Source organism: Brienomyrus brachyistius, chromosome 2 (genome assembly GCF_023856365.1).
Source record: "Brienomyrus brachyistius isolate T26 chromosome 2, BBRACH_0.4, whole genome shotgun sequence".
NCBI lineage: Eukaryota > Metazoa > Chordata > Actinopteri > Osteoglossiformes > Mormyridae > Brienomyrus > Brienomyrus brachyistius.
Genome location: NC_064534.1, coordinates 11,123,945 through 11,144,024, shown reverse-complemented (window position 1 = coordinate 11,144,024; position 20,080 = coordinate 11,123,945).

The window sequence follows — 20,080 nt, the reverse complement described above, 5'->3', positions numbered from 1 at the left end:
GCGACGTGCTGGTGAACAAACTGGAACGCAGCCAGCTGCACAGAAGAGGGAACTGCCTGGTCCCATGTGCTGGAATGTGACGGTATGGGCGTACAGTTCAGCATTCCTGAGCAGATTTAACCCCGTGTCTATTGTGTCATTATTCAGACGCAGCAGTGTCTGCAGCTGCACTGTACAGTCTGTGCGGACAAGAAACACCTTCCCTCTCATACGTCAGGGTAATGAGAACTAAAAATGACCTTATGACTTGTCTAACGTAAGTCAATGGAGATTTAGATTGCAGCACTGGAAGGGTTACCTTGTGTGGGTTATCAGTAAACTTCAACTCATAATTGCAAAATTTAAATATTTAACATGGGGCTAACATAAAGAAAAATTCTTTGAGATTTGCTTCCATGTACCCATTGTAAAATATGATTGGGGTGGAGGTCATTGGAAATGTCACATGAGCAAGAGTGATCTCCTTTGTTACATTTATTAAGCATGTTTAAACTACTAAGAGTCACCGACTGAGGAGGTTAACATTTTTAATTAAGGTTGACATAACTTTAATCAAAATTCAACAAGTTACGCATCTCAGTGTGACCCATTTCTACTGCCGGATATTCTATTTAAAAAGCGCTAACATTTAAGTCGCTCAAGCAGAGCAGCAGCTCCCTTTGTGGTATTTGTAGCAATCGCAGATGCTCTCCTCCTCTGATGGCTGCTTGGCACCGAGGCTGCGGTTACGGCTTGGCTCAGGACGGACGGCCTGTGTGCCGCTACAGGGCTAATAAACAAGAGAGACACTCAGAGGTTCCTGTTAACTTCACCCACGTGCTGCAGGTTAAGGGCTTCCATCCAGGCCCGTGACGTGCACAAGTTTGTTCTCCTACTCAGATCACATGGGAGGATGTCTGCTTGGTATTAAACGTGTCCTTGGTGTGATATGGATGTAAACAATCAGCAATTAGAACATGACTGGAAGCTAACTCCATCCATCTTTTGTAACCACTTATCCTATTCAGGGTTATAAGGGGTCTGGAGCCTATCCCAGAGGCTACATGCACAAGGCAGGGAACAACCAAGGATGGGGTACCAAACCATTGCAGGGTACACACGCACACAAAAACAAATGAGTAACTCCAACACAGCTAAGCATATTTTTGAACTGTGGGAGGGGAACTGGAACACCCAGAGGAAACCCCATGACTACACAGGGAGAACATGCAAAGACCACACACGCAGCCATGACGGAGACTCGAACCCAGGTCCCAGGGGTGTGAAGGGACCGTGCTAAACACTGCCCTACCGCGCCACCCCAAGCCAGTGATGCCACTGAGTGGACATTATACAATATAAAATGTTTCATTGTAATTGCTTCATCTTCTCAGAAAAGATTCGATTCATGATTGGACACATTAGCATGAAACAAAGCTGGCACCCCTGGTCTGCTGCACATAGCACCATGTAATGTCTTCTGACAAGTAACCTTCTGCCTGTCTAAAAGTATTGCATGCTACGTGCTTCAGTTTTACCGTCAAATTTACCTTGCTGTAAATTAGATTCTTTTAATGAAACAGATGTTATATTATATCACATGCATTTAAAACTTATGCAACACACTTTCTTGCTATACTTTTCCTTGGTTTGTATGAGTATTTAAAAAATTGAAAAGAGTCTGTATTTTATGTACATTAGTTAAGAGTGCTTATAGAAAAAGAGTCCGATTATTGTGGCAAATACATGAAATCTGTACATAAAATAATATGTTCTTGCTAATGCCGGGTTGTTGTGTCTCACGGGCTGAGTGAAACAAGCAGCTCAGCTCCATTGCTTGCTGTCACGCCACACTTGCAATTTCTCATGCTTGGGATCAACCGCATCCTGGGTGGTGTTGTGTAGTTAAATTTTCTTTAGTGAGTTCAGTGCAAGTGCTTGTGTTATGACTCTGAAGAGTGCACTGCCGTAAAATAACCACAAATGTTCCACCGCTAATGTTCTCTCTGTAGTTCAATTATATTGCTGTTCTAAAAGCGATTGTTAAAAATAAACCCTCACCCCAAATATAGTCTAAAACAGATCTGCACTATGCTCACCTAATCCCAAAGTGTATAACTAGGGACGTCAAATATTACACCTTCCCTAAACAATTGTTAGCGACATAACAGAAGGGCTATAACAGTGCTATTGCTGTCTTATTCTCTCAGTCTCTTATCCTGTATAAGGTTAGTGTTGAGGTTTCATCCGTACTTTGGGTTCAAAGTAATTCCCTTGGCAAAAAAGGGCTTGAGAGCAAACCAGAGGGGTTTTTTTATGTCTGTGTGACCACATGTGTGGTGTCACTCGCCGGCATGCTTGGGTTTCCTCAAGGATCAAATGTATTTATGGAATAAATGAGGGCCACATGGAAGAATGTCTCTGGAATAATCAAATCCAGATATTATTTTAAGAGTGATTAATGTGCTTTGGTTGCAAAGCTTTTTGTCCAGCAACATTAAAAACAGTAATCAGCTGTGAATTAAACATATACTCCGTCCATCAAATTGTAAATGTTTTGGGAGAGGCAATCAGGCACTATATGTTAGTATGCAAAAGCACTTATGTATATTCAACTATTTATTCATTACACAACATAAAAAGCTACTCTACATTCAGTTACGAAGAGAAAACAGCACATGGAATGCCAGGTTTATTTTTATTTGTTCCAGCAGTATATTTACTGAAGTAGCCCAGGTTAAGTGCAGTGGTCAGATACGCCAGAGCTTGAACGGGGGTTGAGCTGCTGTGTAATGAAAAAATGGAAGTCTCATGATTCATTTTAGTTGTGCTGGAAACTCCAAAATACACCAAAATTTCCCCTTTCAAGTTCTTCCATTTCGGGATGAGGATTACTATTTGCCTCTGTTTAGTTGTGGCCGGTCATAACAGACATTTTTCTAATGCCAAAATATTCACTGCTACTCCACAACAGCATGAACCACATTTTTGGACATTGTCTCCTTTCCATCTTTACCATAACTCATTTTGCAAAGATGAATCAAAGTCACAGAGGAAAGTATTATGAAATTCCAGATTCCTATCCCATACAAGATTTATTAGTTGATAAGAGTGCAGTGCAATTTTTAGCCTTATATAGTTATGTAGTAATTTTATGCACAATTTACATACTTGGGAAATATCTATCTGCTTATTACATGATGAAAAAATGGAAACTGTCTCCTTGTAACAGGCCTCTTTAAGGCCATGAAAAAGTCAAAAACAGCATCGCCATCTGGAGGTAGGATTACCCAAAATATGTTTTTATAAAAATGCATCTTTAATGTGTTAGCGTGTTTGCCTCATACTTCCAGGACTGTGGGTCAAATTGTTGACCTGGAAGTATGTTTATGAGGAGTTTGAGTATGCCCTGTGTATTTTGGCTGCCTCCATTGTTACATGCCAATGTGGGTGAATTGGGGTCTCTGAATTGGACTTAATATGGGGTTGTTTTCTGTGAGCGATGTTAGCGTCAACCAAACCTGTCAGAAATATTTACTTCCAGCATTCAGGCATATTTCTTCAGCCGGGACAAAGTCAGGTAACAAGCACATTCACTGAGCTGTGTGGTAAGTGCACTCAGGGCCAGAATCCCCCCACTCAACATCTCAGTGATGTAACCTGCCCTGATGTCCATTTACTTATTTTCCGCCTGGGTGTCTCACCTTCTGCTGTCTTGTGTTTCTGTTCCTCCATGGAGCTTCTTCTCTCTTCATTCCCATCCCCAATGAGCCCCTGGTTTCTTTGTCCTACCCCTATGTCACATGCTTCTGTTGTCATCCCATCAGGAATCAGTCCTATAAACATCTATACATCACCCAGAAGCTTTCCGCTCCCTAAACATGCCGTTTATAAAAACTCTGCTGCCATGCAAATACGAAATATGAACGTTCATAATACCTGAAAACTACACATATACTTATTCACGCTAAAAGATTGTGATTATCTACCTGATTATGTAGTTAACAAGCCAGACGTTACTCAGCTGTTGAGCAGAGGTGTATCTCCTTGAAGTGTAGTACATTATTATGCAGACCAGCTATAAAATGGCCTCAAATATTTCCTCATTATCATAATATCAATCTGGCATAATTAAGACTTGTTTTGCGCTATCCTGCCTTTTACATTTGTCCAGACTGAGTCAGTTACATAAGGCAAGGCCTTGCCTCAACAGTTTTGTTTTAACTGGTCGATCAATACAACCTTAAAACCAGATAAATGAAAAGTCTAATGACAGGGGCTCACGAGACAATCTGGCTAAGAGTGAAATGACTATTCATTAGTTTTTCACAATTTCTTTTGCTGAGCTTCTTGGCAACAAACAAGCAAAGCATGGTCATGCCTCCTGGAGCTGTGAGGGCAAAATAAACTTTAACTCCATTTCTTAATATTGTAGCGCCTGCGGTGGGGGGTTAACATCCCAGCATGGCCCGCGTGTACTTGTAAATAGCCCTTGATGTATTGTTGCATTGTTATAGTAAATATTTGTATTTCCCATTTGTGGCTTATATCTTTACCCGTGTCCTGTGTGAACCCTGTTCGATCCTTGCGTGTCTCTAGTTATTCTGCAAATTACCCACTGCTTGTGTACCTTGATTTCCAGCGTCTAGCCTCCCCGATTTTGCCGGTTGATTCTGCGTTTGGTGCTAATTGGCTGTTTGCTACACTCCTTTTCGGGGCCACGTCTAAGAGTCTGTCCTACCCCGGCAAGCGAGTCTCCTTATCCTTCGCTGCTCTCACGACGTCTCAGACGCCCGGCACTACAATGCCTTCTTCTACCCACCGTGGATTGTGACGGTATAAGAGTCCCATTTTGGGATTTTGCGCGTGTTATATACCACCCGCAGTCCTGAAACACCCTAAGTGTGTGTATTTTTATTGCAGGATGACGCCCTGACAGTTGTATTTCACAGCAGTCTGACACCCTGACATTGTATTTCACTGCCGCTCGATGCTCGGTCTGTGTATTTTTATTGAAGCTGGACACTGTGATTGTATATTTCACCCTGCAGTCTAACACTCTGGGAGTTTTACCATCCCTGCATAATTCATTGCAGTCGAATACCCTGACTGCGTGTTTTTACTCACGCCTGAGATCCTGACACTTTGTTTTCACTGCAGCCTGACACCCTTGACTGTATACTTCACCCTGCCTGTGTTTTACTAAACGCTGCTGGCCTGCACGTGATATACTCATAATTTCATATTAATAAAGAGTCAACTACTTCCCCAGCCATTGCTGCTAGGTAGCAGCAGAGGTCAGTATAGACACAGTGATTCAATCAGGAAATACTAACGCAGCGAAATCATGAAAAAATTTGGATCAATCATGGATTTTTCTTTTTTTTTATGTCCTATTAAATTCATCAGGGAGTTGAAGGACAACCAACCTTTCACAGCAAACCATAATAGACAGTGTGGAAGAGTTACATTTATCATTATCATTTATCTGATATAAAATGAATTCATGCATTATAACTTGGTACATAATTATGTGTTAGCTGCTGTCATTTGATGTTTTAAAAAAACTCAAGATTTTTCATTTCAATCCATCCATGTTCCCTTATTTTGCATCCAGGCCAGCTTCCCACAAATTTGTATTAGTTATACTGAATTAAACACGCAAGCTGACCTATTTTTATTTCATGAATACATTTAATTCATAAAATCAAAAAAATATTTGTCAAAAAGTGGATTCAAAGAGGACACATAAGGCAAAGCACCCTGCACCAGACCATCCCACCTGTGCCGTAAGAGACGCTGAGGGACAGTCGCAGAGTCTGACGGACAGGACAGCATAAGAGATTAGCAACCAGAGGTGTGGGACTGCTGACAGGACAGCAGGTTCCGGAACAAGGTGTACTGGAGAAGAAGAGAACAAGAGGAGAAGTGTTTCTATAGTAGGTGACATGCTGCCTAAATAACAGACTGGCAAGCCAAAAGTTCTGTGTTTATTTCCCAATAACGTCCCTGGAGAATCAGTTCATATGATTGGTGGAGCAAGGGAACGGAAAGTCAGAAGACGGGACTAGAAGAAGAATCAAACGAATGAATTACAAATCAGAAATACAACCATAACAAACCAAAACTATGAGAGACGTCACAGGAGTACAAAGGGTGGGACTCTGGAAGCTCGAGACTCTGCCCAGTATCTGGCAAACCTAGGCCTTCGGTTGTGAGTCCCAGACAACACACATATAAAAGTATCTAGTCCCTGAGATGGGCTGGACCCCATCCTGGATTGTTCCCCGCCACGTGCCCGTAGCTTCCGGGATAGGCTCCGGACCCCCCTGCGACCCAGACAGATAAGCGGTTTGGAAAATGGATGGATGGATGGATGGAAGTATCTAGTCCGTGAGACTTTATGATTTTTCTGTGCTTACAGGAAAGCAGCAAGACCTTCTTTGGCATTAAAATGTCATTGTAAGCAATTGCATACATTATTAAATAGTTTGTAGCCCGTGGACAATTAACTGTCAGTTTCTGCTAATGAAGTTGAATATTTGTTAACCAATTAAAATTACTGTAACCTATTTAACTCTTGTTCATTTAATCCTTTAAAGGTTGTTTGAATAAAAAAAGCGGAAATACAATTGGATTAAGATCTGGCCCTGTGAGCAAAGCAATTCACGAAAAAGTTTAATTAAGTAGCTAACTTTGGATGTCTGAACCATCATGGTCTAGTTATTAAGTTACTAATTAAGTTTTCAGCAATAATGCGTAACACTGAAAAATATCAGCATTTCCTTTTGAATTAAGGTATCTGCAATGCAAACCGAAAATTATGACAAGATGCAATATGACAAAGAATGAAAAGGTATGTAATGTATGACAGCTATGAGGATTCTGTGTAGCTTGGTTGACTGGATGGCTTGAGTTTCTGGTAGCAAAGGTCCATCTAGGCTAGGCTGTGTAAACACAATATTCATATTGCCTCATCTACTTGCTGTCAAGATCATGATTTAATAACAAGGTGTGGTTTTGGAATGTGAACTGACTTGCTCCAAAGAAATTCCTGTGTAGAGGAAAAAAAGTCACATAATTCAGTTGCTTAACATTTGAGTGTTTCATCCCCACACACTTTACATCATTTAAGTCATTTGTGTGAATTTGTATTTTACTGAAGCACCTTAGCTGAAGGGTTTAACGACAGACTGCTCAAGGATGCTGATCCAGGTCGTACAATTCTCGCAGAAATGTGACCTTGCCTGCTCATCTACAGACAAGATGCAGTTTCAACACGCACCTTCCTGCGAAGATTTCTGTATAGCAGAAGTGAAAGCTGTCTATCAGCTTCCTCCCATGACAGGAAGTGGCTGCGTACTTAAACTTCCTGGTTGTCATTTCCTCATGGGAAAGGCAGCAAGAAGTAGAACCTTGCTTCCAAGCAACACCGAAAGCCATAAAAATAGTTCTGAAGTACATTTTTTTAGCAAAATGGTTTTGCTACTTCTAGTTTCTGTTCCATTTTTCTTAGCAGAAGGATTGCACTGCTTCTAATTTGAGCCCTGCCTTCTCCTTTAGTACAGTATCAGGCGTAAAAAATTCGAAACAAGGATTCTCTGTGCTTCCACATCAGCTTAGGCAGAACTCTTCAAACTGTATTACAATAATGGCAAACCTTGGACATTAACATTTCTCTTTCCTAATTCAGCAACGGGTACTGATATGGCTGATCACTATTCTGAATGTCGAGGTTTTTTCACCAACTTTCTTTCACTGCTGTTCTGGTTTTCCAGCAAGCCCAGAACAATCACTGTTTGAGGCTGAACCCATAAAATAAGCAAACTAGTTCGTTCATTCACTGGATGACACCACTTCCATAGGAGTGAGTCTCACCCTCCTGAAAATTTTACTGAAGCAGAGTTTCCCATAGATGAAGAACAGAGTATCCCTTTATAGACTCGTATTATCAGTATTATCCAGTTTCTCAACTCAATGTCAAATCAAGACAAACAAAATCACTAAAATCATTTAAATGACGCATGTGTGCATTTCTGTGTGCTCTCGCTAGTGTAGTATGTAAGGTGTTTGTGAGTTTCTGTGCCTGTCTGTGTACGTGATGTCCGTGCTTGTGTGCATGAGCGGCTTGTGTGCAAGTACGTGTTTCTCCATACAAGGTATTTACATTTAATGAAGCTTTAAGTCATAGAGAGGGTTTCATTTTTAATCATTACAAAATATGCATAAAGAAACACAAACCACACTAGTACGGTTTAAGAATAAGCAACTAAACATCCCTCAATGGCCTAAAGGTTTGAGTCCTACTAGAATCTGTAGAGGACAACAGTCCATAGCAGATCTCGAACACCTTGAAACTTCCAGTGAAAATTAATAAAAAAAATTACAGGAAGTTGGTATACAAACATTGGCAGAGAGAAAGATATCTTATGATTCTGGGCCAAAGCTGATTCCAACACACACTGAGTGTGTGTTCTGAATGGCAATCTATTTTTTTACCCCTTAAGTAGTGATATGGCTAAGTGGCAGAAATATTGTTATCTCTAAAGTCTCACCTTACACATAGCAAATGTACCTTCCAACCTTTGGATTTAGAGTAAAATAAAACATGCAGCACCACATCATAGCAGGATAAACCATGGCAAGGATCTGAGTATCTGTGTGCATGTATCAATATTGTCGTACAACAGGTATTTTGACCAAAAGCAGATTTTCCATCTTGCAGTTTGCACATTGCTTGTATTCGGCTTTTTAAGGGCATCGCAGCATTATCCCTGTTGGAACTCACATGAGCTTTTCCTTTTGTGGTTAACAGTTGTTTGTCTCCTTCACAAGTTTCCTGCCTGTTTTGAACCAAAACGTACACTGACCTAAAGTGATGGAAACACGTGCGGCATAGGTGGGAAGAATTAGGCCATGAAGGGCAAACAAAAAAGCAAAAGAACTTTGCTCCGCCCCACTCCCACTTATGTGGGAGGTGCTGGTTTATGTTACGTTAACATTATTATACGTTATCTACATGCACAGCACACAAGGATTTGCAAACCGCAGGTTTCCCCATTTTTAACAGCTGCATAATTCCTGAAGACTTCCAGGTTATTGTGATCACCTGTGACTCCCAGCCATGTTATAAAAACAGGCAGGCAAACATTTTATGCAAATTCAATTTGCTGGGGGGGGCAGCGGTGTAGTCCCTCCTATTGGCTGACGATAATTAAATAGACGGTGGGAGTAATTAGCATAACTGAACTAATTAACGTCATGCAAAGAGGTGAACTGAAGGTCAAGCAAGCCTTTATAGAGAAAAACCATATTGTGAAATGGTAAAATTAAATCAAAACTAGTAATTAAAATATTAGCCATTGTCAAGCCTTTTCAAAAATCTTCCCAGCATGCCACGCCACCAAAAACATAGATCAAGGTGAGGAACAAAAGCAAAGGCAGTACACAGATGCAGCCTATTTAAGTGGGTGGTCTTGGTTCATTCTATTCTGGCAAGTGAACTATTTTATATTTACTTCCATTATACCACTGTCAGTCACACTGGCTTTGGTTTTATCACCTCAGAGTTAATCCGAAATGTATCTGAAATTTGTGAGTCCCATTTGAGGCTTATTCAAATTTTATGCTCAAGGCCAAAAAATAAAACTTGGCTGGAGAAGATGACTAAATGCAGCCGGCACATGTTGGAATTAGTAAGATTCGGTCTCACAAAGACGGCATTGGGCTGTGTTTCTACAGCAGGTGGGTGCTGCTTTAATAAAGGACTGGCAAGCCAAAGGTTAAGGCTTTAGTTCCCGATAACGAGCCTATTTTAAAAAGAATTCTTCAAATATAAATGTGTGCATTTGTGGAAGAAAAACACAATACCTGGGTATAGCATAAAACAGTTTCTTTCTGTTTAGATACAGCACAACTAGCTACACGAATACAGTGCTGCAGCATTAACATGCACCCGTAAATCAGTCACCATACAGACACACAGCCATCCCCAGAAGCGGTTTCATTTCCTCCTTAAATCTACGTTAGAAGGAGGATTATTCAAATTGAAATGGGAACAAGTAAACAAAATGGTTTTGCAGGACTGAGTAAATGAAATCCAAATAAATGTGTCTTGTAGGAAAAGTTAAATATAGTACAAGTGCTCTTAATCCAGTAACATGCTCTCGCCACAGTGTAATATCTGGAGTAAAATGACAGATCCTATTACTGTAATCACATTAGGATATCATTGCATGCATTTAGGTTTAGCTGCTTAATTGCTTCCCCATTATAAATGCTGCTCATGTCTGATGGTAATACGATATAGCTATATTGTAAAAAAAAAAAAAAAAAAAAAAAGAAAATGGAAGGTTGGAGGATACATCATTAACCTTTGAAGTTGTTGTACTTTAATCAGGAATGCGATCTATGGCAATTTACCCTTTTCAGTTGCAAAACAGTTTGCAACTAACAAGTTCACAGCTAACAAGTTTTGACAGGAAAAACACAAGGAATAGGAACATTAATCAAACACACACACACACATGGAGAACAAATGAAACACAAATCAGTCCTTCAGCAATTCCTTCAACACACAATGCAGTATTACCATCATCAGGGGTCATAGTCATTAACAGCTGTCTTCGCTGCTGGTCCAAACTCAGTACTTTCTCCGCCACACCAACTTCATGACATACTTGTCAAGCCTAGACACGCTTGGTGTGCCCCACCTGCTGAGGTCATACCATCCTCCACAAACACCAGGAACTGACAACTGACACCATGTGACAGGGACTCTCTGTGTTCGCAGGGATGACACTCTGTCAGTCCAAATGAAAAGCTTCGGATCAGGGTTAGCGCTTGCAAAAATAATAATGGTAATGATCTGGGGGACTGTTATTGTCGTCCTGTGCCATGTAAAGCTTGATCCTGAGCGGTGACACTGTGCTGGATTTGCTCCACAGGGGAGACACTAACCCCAAGACAGTCTTTTGCACAGGAAGCTGGTGTATGTGCCTGCTTCAAGAATAATTGGGTGTCAGAAAAGAATAGATGTAATATCTCACTTTGACAATATTTTGGTGTGCATCATGACTAATGTCGTTTTTAGGAGCACCTCTCAACTTCACCAGACCTCCACCAGATATCATTTCATAGATGCTACCTGGTTTCTATCAAGTTGTTTCATTCAGTGATTCACTAATTTCCTTTTCACTTGCATTTCTTCGTGTAGCTGAGCATTTTTAACTAGTGACATTATATTGCATTTTTTATTTTTTTTTGCTGGAGCAAATCAGGCTATTTACCTTGCTTAAAGGTAAAAATAAAAAACAACAGCAGAGATGACTTGAACAGGGAACCTTGATGTATCTTTTGTAAGTAATAACTTGTCTTGCAGTGCATATTTAGAGAGCAAACAGTATCAAATTCTGAAACATTATAAGGTAAAATATTGGGGCGAAAAGTATTGTGAATTTTAGCCTTAACCGTAGATACTCTGTTCCATATATTTTCCATTCCTCTGTGTCCTGTGTCTTTCCCCATGTACTTCTTTCCTACTTTTCATCCAAGTTAGGGAAAACATTTATTTGTCATAGCAATAGCGTTCTGGGCTAAATATAGAATACTGTGCCAACACCTGCAGTGAGGTTTGCGATGCACGCAAGAGCTTCATAAGCTCTGAAACTAAAACAAGAACGGCGCTAATTCATACTACACTGAGCTATTTGAAACTTAAGCTGTTCAAATAAAATATCAGTATCACTATATATGGTGCTTATTCTACAAATAAAGCTGTCTTACCCAGATACAACATTGTTCCTAGGGAATGAGTGAATGTTCCTGCCTGATGTTGACCTTGCAATCAGAAATGCAGTAGTTTAATGTACACGTGGACCAAAATTCTGATGAGCAGGAAAAGCCTTACAAAGTGTGAGGTCTCAGTCTTCTACTGATTACAAAGCAGAGTCTGTTGAGGAGGACAAACCACAGACTTAAGGGGAATGCAAAAAAAATGAGCAGCTTGCTTGTTTGCTGAATGGACTAAACTTCTCTCATTCTTACTAGACCTGCTGTGTACAATGGTTTTCTTAGCTTAAACAAGCCCTCCCCTAAATGATACACACACACACACACACACACACACACGTCAGGTAAACATATCTTTATGGGGACCGCTCTTTCATTTCTATGAGAAAAATGCTAAAGCTATGACAACCTTAACCCCAACTCAGTCCTAACCATAACCATAAGTAATTAAGGAAAATACAAGAGTTTTTGCATTTTTAGTTTTTTCATTGTAGTCATAGATTTTTATTAAATTGAGTTTTGCCTTATGGGGACCAGGAAATTGGTCCCCATAAGGGAAAAAAACAGGTATTCATCATGTTGTGAGGACACTGTGTCCCCATAAGGTAAGGTATACCCACTCACACAAACACACACACACACACAAACCCTCAGGCACATGCCTGTCGTTCTCTGTGTCCCTAGACACAGTGTCTGGGCCTCCAGGTGGTGTGTAGCTCTATCTTAACCGACTCTGTGCTTGTGACCGGAAGATTGCTGGTTCACATCCTCTGGTCGCCAAAGTGATTTTGTCATTGGGACTTCCATTGTACCTCACTTTGAATAAAAATGTCTGATAAACAATACTGGGTAACACACAGTATTGGGGAGAGAATCAGGGAAGTTGTTCTAGGCTTGGGCCCAGGAGAGGGCCCTGGTGGGAGGGGCTGTGCATCACGGAGGCCTGGTTTTGTCCGGGGCCCAGGAATTATGCATGGCGGGCCTAAACACCTATCTGTATGTGTATCTCAAGCATCACAAATACATCTATCCATAGCAATTGCTATATGCTTGTGCCTAAAATTTCAAACTGCCCTCTGCTTCTCAGAGCATCTGGGTTATTCGTACGGCTCATTATGCTAAATGTCATGCTAAATCTTTGTAAAAGGTTAATATGTCACCGTAAGGCACCAGTGTCCTCACAAAATTGTGGAGTTCATCAGTAGGCCCAGGATACTGAGCACTGCATATAAGGCACAGCATTCTTGATACAGGGCACTGGATACTAGACGCTGGGCTCTGAATACTGACTACTGTAACACATACACTAAAACCAGAATACTGGATGCTGGTTGCTAAATGCTAGACAGGTGGGGTTTTTTTAAGCTTGTGCATCCAATAGGAGCAACTGCACATTAATAAGTATATAACTGTGTATATAATAAGTATATAACTATGAGTATGCAGAAAATTAAAACCAGTAGTAAGACAAGAATACCCCATAAAACAAGCAATGTCCTCCCTATTTACCATTTTTTGTTTGTTTTTAGATAATGTTCCTGCTGTACTCCTACAGTTGTACTCTTTTTGGCTCCAAGTCCAAATTCAGACAAGGATCCAGCTGCAAACCTGGATGTATTTAATGCACAGTTGCGAAGGGGAGGACATGAGCAGCACACACTTCGCTCCTACATCTCGACAGAACTGCTTGACGGCTTAATTGTGGAAAGTAATGTTTATTCCGTCATCAAATCAATAGCTTTGGGTAGCGCCAAGAGCAGCACTGAGATGGAGACTTACCCTGCCCCGTTGTTGTCATGGTAACGGCAGCCATAACAATAACACAGCTGAGAAAGATTTCACTGGGCCTGTGCTAATGCATGCTCTCGCACACGGCTGAGATTAAATGAGCTTTTCCCTCCCCCGTAGCTTAGGGAAATATGCTAATATAGCAGCCTGCAGAAGATGAGTAGGCCTACTGATGTAGGACACTGGTAATAGTTACAACAAGAAAGCCACGGGGAAACAGCAGTTCAGTACTTGTAAAAGTTAACCTTCCCAGACCAAACATCTTGTTTTCCCTAGAGTGAAAGATCAGAGAAGCCATCTTCCCCACTGACCAACCATGTTTCTCACTGAGCAGCTATGCATCTATCACAGTCTGTTTACCCTGTAAGTAAGGTTTGTTTTATCAGGTACAAAAGCTTTTTTTGCAGCCCAATATAAACAAAAAAGCAGGTGGGTGTCTCATTTGCCTGAGGTCCTCGACTATAAATGAACTCAGGTGTGATTCTTCCTTGATTTCCACCAGTAGTCTCTAGGGAACACAGACGGGCCACATTCTTCCAGACCAGGACATTGATCTTCATCCTCAAATATAACAGAGCCTGTCATGGTCAATATCACAATATGTAATATAACCTGATACCGTGTATACACTAAAGTACAGCATGTATTGCTCCATACATTACAATGTGACCTGACAGAGATCTTTCCATATCGTATGACCTGATGCGGTCCACTCCATACAATAAGGCTATACAGAATAGCATAGCTTGATATTGTTCAAGCCATGCAGTATAACTTAATTTGACAAGATGCATTATTACCATACCTTATGTAAAAAAAAATATATGATACAGTGCGAAAATAACCTGTCCATATTATAAAATACATTATATAATGTGATGTGACATGACTTGTATTTTTTTAGTATAATCAAAAATGACCCATCACAGTGATTGGTCACCAACAATTCCATACCTCACAATATAATGTCCAGCAGCCTATAAACTGTTATGACAATGAAAAACCATAGCATATTACTACAGTCTCCACTGCACACTGTGTGAAATGTAACGGTCCTCCACATCGAAGACGTCCACTATTCCAAGCTAATAAATGTATAACTAGGTTACATTATCTGAATCATATTTCTTTATAAGGAAATTTAAACACTATTATATAGGTTTTTGTTTTGCAAAATGGACACAAACATAAAACGGCAGCAAGAAAAAAAGCAATGCAGTTAGGTTGGGGCAGTCCTTTTCTGCATTTCACTATTTCTCTCCATGCATCTGACTGACAATACGTTGCCCGGGCGACCAGCACACGCATTACTAGGGGGTCAAAGCCATCTGTAATTCTATTGGTTGTAACGCCAAAACCAGAGCCAATGAGATTCGGTATATTTGGGGCAATGGGGGAGAGGGAGCTCCTCCGTATTGCCCACATGAAGGCTGCCCAGAGACTGTTACAGTAACTGAACATATGATGCCCACAGTACGTATAGAAAACCGTCAGACCTACAATGCAGTGAACACAGTATCCATTTACATTTATAATTCGTTGCTATGAGTCTCCAACACAAAAGACAGATACTTTGTCTGTAATGGTTTATTCCTCAAACCATAAATGTTCTGTAATGCATCTGGACAGACACCTGATTTATTCTTGCCCTATGCCTCTACAGTTTAAGGTACTCACAGTTTAATCTGTGAAACGTGAATCAGCCTTATTACATACATCTGCTTCCACCGTGTCAACCTGTATGTCTGGTGATTCAGTTTCCATTTACTCTGTTTCCAGAATATAATATTCTGGTTCACGTATCCAGTACGCAACACTGAAGTAGACAAGTTTGCTTTCAGGCTTTTTCCACAATCCTGAAAATAGCACTCCAGGTGTGTCCAAGTCTTAGGATTCATCCTTTGGTTGCAGTCGACTTAAACTGCTGAAATGTAATATGCACCTGTGCATAAATAATACAAATATCAGTTATAAGCTTATTTTGTAAAACGTGCTTGTGAAACAACCATGGAGGCGAAATCTCATACATCCACCGGATGAATCTGCTTCCCTTTGATTCATCTGGGCCAGTGTCCATGTGCACTGAATCATGGTTATGATGATACAGCCAGCATAACCTCTAAAACGGTGACGACGAATGAGCAGATATCACCATCGTCACGGCGATGGCAACCGAGCAGCTATCACTGCCACTGCGGTGATGGCAAATGGCGGGGTGATACACTTGGCAGGCAACAGAGTTATTTCTCAAACTAGAAATTTACCCATAATATTAAGACAGGAATCCATCAAACGAAAGGAAAACTTTTACAGCAGTAGATCAATTTAACAGATAATACGTAACATTTAAATAAATGTTATAGTTTTTTTACATCTTATAGACTGAAAACTTTTGGTCACAGTCCAGTGACTGCACTGGTATGGCAGTTGACAAGTCTGTCCAACAAGAAGGCTGAAAGCATGTCTTATAGTGGCTTTATCTGGTTAGTGGTTGGAGCTCGGATTTACGTCAGCTCTGTTATCCAACAGCTATTTTGATGTTTTGGAAAAGTACCTCAGATAAGGGATGCTGTCATCTACAGGAATTAGAATCACATGTAATGTCAGATGTCCCAGGGAGGCTTTGTGTGGCTTTTTTTTGAAGAAGAAGACTGTCAGTGACACCATACAGCTTCCTCTTTGTTTATCTTTGTCAAAACCAACGACAACTCCTGTTCACCTCCACCGTTGTTAAAATGGCCACCAGGCTACTAAACACACTTTGACACAGACTTTAACAACCATCCAATAGTTTCACTGTTTCTAAACCACTTTTGGCCAACATACGGCATCCCAAACAGAGTCACACCCACCTTCCATGTATGACATGGAACGACTGACCTACTTATGCTTCAGGAAAATTAACCTGGAGACAATAAAAGGCCTTATCTGGGATTTGAGAACTTTTTTTGAAAACAAGTGTCATCACTGCATTACAACAACATTAATCTAGACAGGTAAAAAGTATTAATACCGTATCGTATCTAAATTCGTCGGGGTATGAGAACCTGCCCATCGAACAAAATGTAAATGTAAAATCTGTGCTCTAAATAACACTTGATTTTAATCTACAATAATATTACTGCATCTCGTTTTATAGCTGCCATATAAATAAATATAACTGCACTTGTGTAGGCGATTGTGTCTACTAGAGAAGCAAAACAAACCTTCCTCAGAAAAACAAAAAACGATGGGTCAGAGAGTTCAGGGAGAGACACACATTATGTAATGGGTTTGGTTTAAATTTTCCCTGAAAAGTAAAAATGCCTGCAATGGGTTGGTGCCCCATCCCGGGTTGTTCGCTGCCTTGCGCCCATATCCTCCAGGATAGGTTCCAGACCCCCCACGACCCTGAATAGAACAAGTGGATTCAGAAAATGGATGGACTGATGGATGGATGGATGGAAAAATGCAACTCCATACCTTTTCCATAATACATTTCCCAACCCAGGATCATGTGGACAAAGCAAACAAAACTTTCAGTACAGACATGTTTGCATAACAACTGGCAACAGAAACTAAGGACTCCAACAGCCAGTTCTCCACACTTATGACTGCAGCGCATGAAGATCCCCACAGAACAAGATAAAGACAGCGGTTTAAGAGCACTGCACCTGCAACTATTTTTAATAATAGAACTGAAACAAATTATAGCAATTATAGCCAACATGCCCTGTTTAACGTGATACAACAAGTTGCGGGGTGGATATGTGCCACAAGGGTGTGACAGAGTTGTTGGACAGCAGTGTTGAGTCAAACAAAAGGCTTTGTGAGAGAAAATTCAAATAGAAAAATGGATTCATATAAATAAAATGTAAATGTAAATCAAGGTCAGCGAGGTTTCAATCGAAGCACTTGTTAGTTCAGGGCTGATGATCAATTGCCTTGGATACGCAATGTATTTATTTAACCCAATCCCAGTTAAGTTATTAAAATCAAAGCTACATGGTAAAATAGTAAAACAGTTCAAATTTCAGTCTTCATCATCAGTCTTCAATATAATCAACGGAATCAAGTCCCTTAACTTAGACATGCTGTTAGGTTAAAGTTGGCTGCGCTAACTGCTACATCCGAAGAATATCACATGGCACTAAAGCACTAAAGGCCTGTTTAAGCTGCTCCATAGGATTTGCAGATTCAGCAAACTCTGGAGTTTTAGTTTAAGCTACAGAGGGTTTCAGTTGGTCAGGCTGAGTGCTGTATTTGCTAAAAACTGCAACATCAGCAGTGCCTAGAGACATGTACTGGCAGGCAGCTGGCTGCCAACAGGGACAGATGTGACAACAACCCTATGCTGTGTGGAAGCCAAGTGATCACTCTTATTATGCCAACTAGCTGTACCATGCCATAATTCCATATTGCCCTGGCAGTCCCTCAAGCTCTGCCTCTTGTCGTTCAAATATGCAGTTATAGCTACCAGGGTTATTCCGTATTTTACATGCTGATCCATATATGTATTTATTCATTAAATACTTTTCATTCTCATACCAGTAGTAAAGGCCGGTCCCCAGGTTACGAGTGAAATGCGTTTTCTTAATCTGTCTTTAAGTCATATTCGTAGAAAAGGAAAAATAATAAAAGTGTAGAATAATAATTAACAGTAAACAGTAATAATAAAAGTAAGTACACACAGTACTATACTGTACCTTAAGCCGACACACTGCTGAAGCCGCACCGTGTTTTCACAAGTGTCACCAAGTTTTTACAAACTCTTGCATTTAACTCAATTTTTTTTATAATAGGCTTTAAGACAGTACATTCATAAGTAGGAGTTGTCCGTAAGTTGGACATTCTTAACCCAGGGCCTGCCTGTACTCAGATATCTGGTTTGAATTCTGTCTATTGATCTAGGGTGAGTTTCCCAAAGCCTCCTTAATGCTACGTCGTTCGTAAGTTCTGTCTTTTAACATATAACTTATGGGAAACTCACCCCTAGTCATCTTTATCAAACCCCTTCCTTGTCATGCTTCCAGGAGCTGGACCACTCAGCCAAAACAAATAATGTCTGGTCATTATAATGACCCAGCGATGTGCACATGCAACTTTCAAGTTTTACTTGAAATCTGTGATCATCCGTATACATTCATTTGTGTCCGATAAGGTATTACTGCTTTTCATTATTTTCCGGGGATACCAGCGACTGTCTGCAATGGGTTGCTGCCCTGTCCTGGGATATTCCCCACCACATACACAGGGGAGAGGTGAGATATTAAATTAACCCCAGCGTTGCAGTTTTTGGCAATGCTGCATACTGAGTCACTGTGCCACAAAATCTTCTTTATAAAATTAAGTAACATTTTGCTCGGTCATTATGACCTACAGCGTATAAAGCAGCAATAGTCACCTCAGTAGAGGGGGTGTATTGTAAGAGCACACCCCCACTGCTTGTTAAAATTTTATTAACTGGACTTGTGAGAAAACGGTTGCCAGTCCCAGCAGGATAAAAAACATTTTACACCCTAGAAAAAAGTTACTTGAACTTCTATGGTTCTGACTTGTTTTGTTTTTTTTTTTGTAAAATATTATGCAATGTTAGGCAGCCTGTTGCATCTTTTTGACTGAAGCTGTTTTTTCTAAGCATCTCATGTTTATTCCTTATGACTCCAGACTCAAAAAATACACAAGCATATTCTGCTCTGATGGATACTTTTGTCATCTTAAGCATCTTAATATAAAGGTGTTGGGGTCGGAAATGGGCCCATTGTGTGGAATTAGTGTTCAGAGACCAAACAAAATTATAAAACAAGCGAAGTGTAAAAATATCTGTCATGTATTGGGTGACCCACTTAAATTCCCAACCAAACATCACCGTGAAGGAGCAGGTCCAAAGTAACTGAGAAGGTTTTTAACCATTTTTTCTCAATTTGGGTAAAACAGACCGATGTCTGTCAGATGCCAGTCAATTTTAAACATTATTTAATCGTGCCACACAACCCTGGTGTGTCTGGGGTTAATTTGGGCCCAGGTCTTGCTTGAGCCAGGACCCACAGAAAAAAACGTAGCTTATTATTTATTCTGTGCTCAGACATTACCTCATGCCCTGTTTGTTCAAACTGCTTGGCATCTTCCTGAATGCAGTCATTTATTCCATGCATGTTTGTAGCTGCATCCTCATAATATAAACCTCACCCTATGAAAGAGTCAACTTTGCTTGTTTTCCAGCATGTAAACGTTCCTAATGTTTTAAATTTGGCTTTGAACATAGAACTGTAGGGTTTCTTTCTTCTGGTACAGGAGACCACAACCTGCATATTAGTGCTTTATTTCAGCTAACTCATTTTCACTTAAGTTTGCCTGGGAACAGCTCACAACAATAAACTGATCTGGATTCCGTCTATATTAAAGGAACGCGGGACAGGTACACGGGAAAATATATAATTGGAGAAAATATACATAATTGTTCATTAAAATATAATTATGTTTAATCATTGTCAGTTAAAATTCATCAAGACGAAAAGAGGTTTCGCAAACTTTGGTCAGCTGG